A 5944-nucleotide genomic window follows, 5' to 3' on the forward strand; every position below is an offset into this window, starting at 1 on the left:
GCAGAATTAGATGATTCTAAAGAGCTGGTATTTTATTTTGATGAAAATCAGGAAACAAACTTCGGTAATTCAGACATTTAGAATCTCACAAAATTTGAGGTAGCCTACTCACAACACTAGGGCTATCATATGTCCTCTTTTTTCAAGAAAAATGAATAGTCCTCCGAGGACACTCAGAAATGCTCAAATGTCCTCTTTCTTTGGTATTTTGAGTTTTCTTGCTTAAATTTTCAACAGGATTTTATTGTTGTGGGAATTTTTGGCTATGGCTTGTATGTGCTTTCCAAAACAATTTTCTGCATCAATGTAATATTCAAAGATAACTCAAAAAATTGGCGTAGCCTATCTAGTTGATTGTAAACAATCAGACGTCTACTGTATTGTAACACATCAAACACCATTGTTTCGCGGTTATCGGAAATTTGTGACTTTGAATATGGAATTTTAGAAGGAAATTTGAGAAATCAAAAAAAAGAGTGAGCTATGTAGGCTAAATCACGAGGAAATACATTAAAAAATGTGACCTAAAAACAGAAAAATGCAAAAGAGTTTATCGTAACTTATTTATAATTTACGGCCCTCTGCATACTTTCAAAAAAATAATCTTTTTACTCAGATTTTATTAAATTAATTTAACGCTTGTAGACGTTATGATTACCAACTTAGCCTAAAAGTAGGAAAGAATATTCAAGAGTGCACCATGAATAACATGGCTTACGATAGGCTACTGACCAATTGATAATCGTGGCATAGATACTTTCAGTTTATGCAGATGCACTTAGAACGCATTTTAAGTACCATTCTCGTTTCAGCCTCAATGGTGCATGGAAACAAACAGCCTTTTAGTTATCTCAGTCCGTTTTCAGAATCTTAACTATTGAGTAGCATACAATTTCACTCATATTTCATGCCAACAATTTTGTAATTTCAAAGCTGATCCTTTCTCACTGAAAAAGTTAACCGTATCTGTCACTGCTTCCTTTTGGCGGCAAGAGTTACTGGCCGAGACCATCAGGTCTACGTCTCTCTTATTGCTAATTACTCCGTCGGCTTATATCAAATAACACTGGGAAAAAGTATGCCGTTGGTCAAAAGCCTTATCTATCACTTCAATCAATTTATTTCGCAAAATATATTCGTGATTGTGTATTTTAGGTAGAAAAGGTGATAAAGACTCGGTTTTAGACTTATTTTCGCCATTTCTTGGTCAAATTTTTCAGTTGACATTTCATTTTGAAAGTCTTCTTGTATTGAACACAGAATTTCATCAATTTTGTTTTTACGTTTCTGTGCAAACAGTATTCCATGCACTTTTTGCACTACAAAGCAATTTGCGCAAATAACGAATTACCTTCCTAATTGTCTGCCAGTAAAGAATGACTCATATTGCGTCAGAGACCGACTCCTTACTCAGACAGCAAAATCGACGTTGAATCAATGTAAAAAGACGGATTTTGCTGCCTGGAATTTTAGCGCCGTCGCGTTTGACTGACAAGCACAAAATGAAACTGCACGCTAATAGTAAACTGTCAATCAAGCTATTGAATAAACCCGAAATTTTCCTGCATTTCATAACTGGCTGTGACAAAAGATTTATTGTGAACTTCACAATTATCCGATACCAACATATTCGGGATTAAAACTTGGGGCAAGAAAAAAAAGTAAAAGTCAAGAAATCTCAGGTTTCTAGCGTCACTGCTTCTATGTGAAATTGCTGAATTAGCAGAGGGCGAGACCATAAGGTCTACGCCAGTGACAGATACGGTTAAGGCATTGCTACCTGGAGGTGGTGCCTGATTTGTCACATTTTGTAAATTTTTGCGATCGTTGCTGTCTTACTTAAATTTTAGAAAATCACTATCAGATAGCCCATTTTCACTTTTTGCTGACTGGTAATAATATGAAAGCTTTTTGTTGCCTTGAGAAAGCAGTCAAACATGAGAAAAACTATATTAAAAAACGTTCAAGCAGGCTGTTAAAAAGTCCTTGTATGCAAGTCCTGTTACCAGTCTTACTGAAATCTTATAGGTTAAATTGTCTTCGTTTTTCCAACCCTTGTGATGTTGAAACGCATTGTGTCACTTGGGAAAGAGAGCAAAAGATGTTAAAATATGATTTTAAAAAATTTTACTCAGACAGTAACCAAAAGTTGGAAAAATCTGGAAACGTGTTGCAGAGTGTAGGCTAACAAATCAGGCCGTATTACTATAAGAGGGCTGCAAAATATTCATAGGCCAAATCTGGCATAAAATTTTTTTTTTTTACATAGCTGTAACTTTTGCTACATAAGTTTAAAATTATCCAAAAGATGTAAAAAATTGTCCAAACGTGAAATTCTACTTGTATTTTACTTGCTGTCGAAACGTGTCCTCTTTTTGGGCTATGAAAATATGGTAGGCCTACACAACACAAATTGCTAATTAATCTGCTTGAACGGAACATTAAAGATATTAGCCTATAAGTAAGGTCAAAGGTATGCTCATAAGTTCTAAATGTATGCTGAAGTTTTCCATTTAGCTGTTCATTCTTTAACTCGGATAAAACTAGGATCAAACTTAAACAAAAATTAAGTTTTAAAAATTGCCCACCTAGTTTTAAACTAGGGGGGCAAAAAAAAGGCTAGGAGGGCAAGCAAAGGGACTAGGTGGGCAATTGCCCACCTAGTTTATATGTGAAAAGATGCTATGCCCGCATGGCTTCATCAACTGTCTGTCACACCTCCAGTTGCTTTAGGTATGTGGAGCCAACTGATTCTTTCAACTAATTCATCTATTTTAAACTGTTAGGTTTTGGTGGCCGTGCTTAAATTGACTTCTATCGACGTATTCTTTAAATTTACATCACATGCACGTTTTAAACTTCTGTGGTTTTGCCGCCTTTTCCTTTTGTTCCCGTAAACTATTGGTAAATTTATCATTGCTGTTGTTTTCCAACAAAGAAAAATAAATTGAATTGAATGTATATAGCCTACTTAATACAAGTCATGAAAAAGTATTAGAAGTGTAAGCTACTGCATTAGCACAATGTAGCCTATTGTTATTTTTGAAAACATATTGTTGGAAACATGATGCACAAATATTGTACCCACGAGCCTTTCGATGGCTGCTCTGACGAAGATAGCATGTCACACGTCACATGAAAGTTTAAGGTCACGTGATTCGTTACGACAATGCTACTTGCGACCAGAGGTGGGCACTAATGGGCATCTACTGCTTTGAAAGCGCGCTACCGCTACTTCTTCCGTTCGTTTTGTTTTAAACCGACCCTAGGAAACGTTATTCAACTACCTTGTGAAGTCAAAACGAATGATGTGTAGCCTTTCTACTGTAGTGTAGGCTACATGTCATTTTAATTTATATATCGTACAAATTGATTTTTTTTGACACATTGATATAAAACGGATAAAAGTTGGCGGTTTAAACATAACAAATTTATGGTAGGCTACGCTATGCCGATGACACAGACACTGTTCTGTTGGCTCAATCGCAAGATCTTCAAGAAATATTAATGTTGTTAGACAATGTTAATTCAATTTGGTAAAAAAATTAATTTGAAAATTAATGCTACGAAGACCAAATTAGTGATAATTTTAAAACCACTAAACACTTCAGTAACCTATTCCAAATTATGTTTGATAATGAAACTATACAAAATGTAAAAACTTTTCTTATCTTGGACATTCAATATAACAGAAGATTGAAGGCGTGACAATAAAATTCTAAAGCAAATAAAAATTCAAGAACTAGGTGGAAAAATGTTTTAATTAATCAGTTTAAACTTAACAATTCCTCAAAGGATATTAAAATACTATATCTGGTCAATCTTGGTATGCGGCTACCTAAGCGGGTGGTGAGAGCACTGGATCAATGTTCGAAAGGCCGCCAGATCGACACCGTTTTAAAGCATATCGCTATATCTTTGGGATAACATTTAAAAGCCTAAATGTGGATACGAAGATTGGCTTCCATGCCTTTTCTGTCCAGTTAGTTTGAATCAACTATCTGGCATAAGCATGGATACGACAATTTGTTTTATAGATTTCTGAAATTTGGGACAATGTGGCTACGTCACAAAGAAATGGGCAAACGAATCGATGCCTTCAAGTTCTGGACGAACAGATGAATATTAACACTTTCATGAAAACAAAAGATTACCAGCGATGAAATATTATCCAAATTCAATTCAATAAAATTCTCTTACAAATAGTCAAAAGAAGATAATTGAAATGTTTCGGACACACAATAGGCTCCGGCAAAACTCCTTCGGGTAGACCGGGTAAAAACGTAACACAGATATGGTTGTAACGCTCATTTTTTCTTTTTCCATTGTCATCATACAAGTTAAGTGATTGCATTATTACGTTTGCCTTATTTCTCTACATGTGTGTGCTTTTTCCTCAGGCGATTGGAGTTACGAGAAAATTTTTGAAGAAAATCGATTTTTCAGGTACGGTAGGCCTACCGTACAAAAGTTAAAATTTCTTCTTGCACAAACGTCAGGCACTTAACCAACTAAATTAGCGGGGCGAGTGTTGACGCAAGTATCGGGTTAAAGTATCATAAATATCTGACCCTCTCTTGCAATAAAAAATAGTGCATTTTTTATTGAATTTTATGAAAAAAACCCACAAGACCCGAAACTCTGGGCAGGTGCTCCTGGATTGCCATGAAAGAAAGTGAAGTAAGGCACAGTGTAGGCATAGCCTATTCTGGCTCGTCTTGTGGTGATCGTTAAAACAAAATGACTTGTTATAATAGCCTACGTTTCGAACGAATAGAAAACAAATTTCTTCAGGACGAAACTTGTTTCGAATCGAAAACCAAAAGAAAAAATTTCACTTTAAACAGTCTAATAACCTAATATAGGCTCTATTTGTAACGTCTCATTCAGCCACTTTATCTGGTCCAGATCTGACCAGATAAAGTGGCCGTTTGAGATGTGCTATCCTTTGCTGTTATTAGCCTACTGCAGAACTCACCAAACGCCTATTGAGTGCAGCTTTTATAAGGGTGGTCACAGCGGTAAACCATAATCTCTTTGTGGGAAAATTGTAACATAAGATTCTCGGATCCGTTCGTCTGCATGTAACGACCGAAAAAGAAACACTCTTCTGAAACGTCTATTCAAAAAGTGTATTTCTGTAAAATTAGCCCGCGGCTATCGAAAATGGGGTGCAACGCGATACGCCACTAAAAACCTGTCACTACAATCCAAACTACTTAAAGACGGAATTTTCGTCCAGCTGGCAAACATTAAGCAAACAGTTAAATATGCTACCAACTTTCAAGCAACCATTTTACGAATGACCAGAATAGATTGCAATATCTCAAACTCACGTACGCAGTTACTGTGACGTCATAGTGAAACATTGTGAAGTAATTCTCAACAGGTGTGATACAAGTCTTATGAACGATGGTGCAATCTTGGCTCATTTTTTAGGAAAAATTCCATGACGTAATACGCTAAGATTCAGTAGACCTGAACGGTTTTATATGACGTTTGATTTGGTGAACCATTGTCGGGAACAAAGGGGCAGAACTGACTGTTTGATTTATCAAACATGGCGCTGTTAAAAAAAATAAATAAATGATGCTGCATTTGCCTGACATGTGATGTAGCCTACTTCGCTTTTACCGACCCTTTCCTTTTTCATTACATATTCAGACCTACAAGAACATTTTTATTCACTGGTTAGCTTTCATTGCCTCGATTTCTTTATTTTATTATGACACAGTTCAAAAAGAAATTTCGTTCAGATGAGGTGACAGGTGAGCGAAGTTCCATACGTGATAGAAGCAACAATAACGTAAACAATTGTCCACAATAAACCAAAGATCGGCAAACACATTTTGTTTAAACGTTACACATAACGTTAAACTTAAATTTAAACGTTAAACATAACGTTTAAAAAACGTCTAAACGTTATGTTAAACTTAAATTTAAA

The sequence above is a fragment of the Aplidium turbinatum genome, chromosome 10, assembly GCF_918807975.1.
Source record: "Aplidium turbinatum chromosome 10, kaAplTurb1.1, whole genome shotgun sequence".
NCBI classification, from domain to species: Eukaryota; Metazoa; Chordata; class Ascidiacea; order Aplousobranchia; family Polyclinidae; genus Aplidium; species Aplidium turbinatum.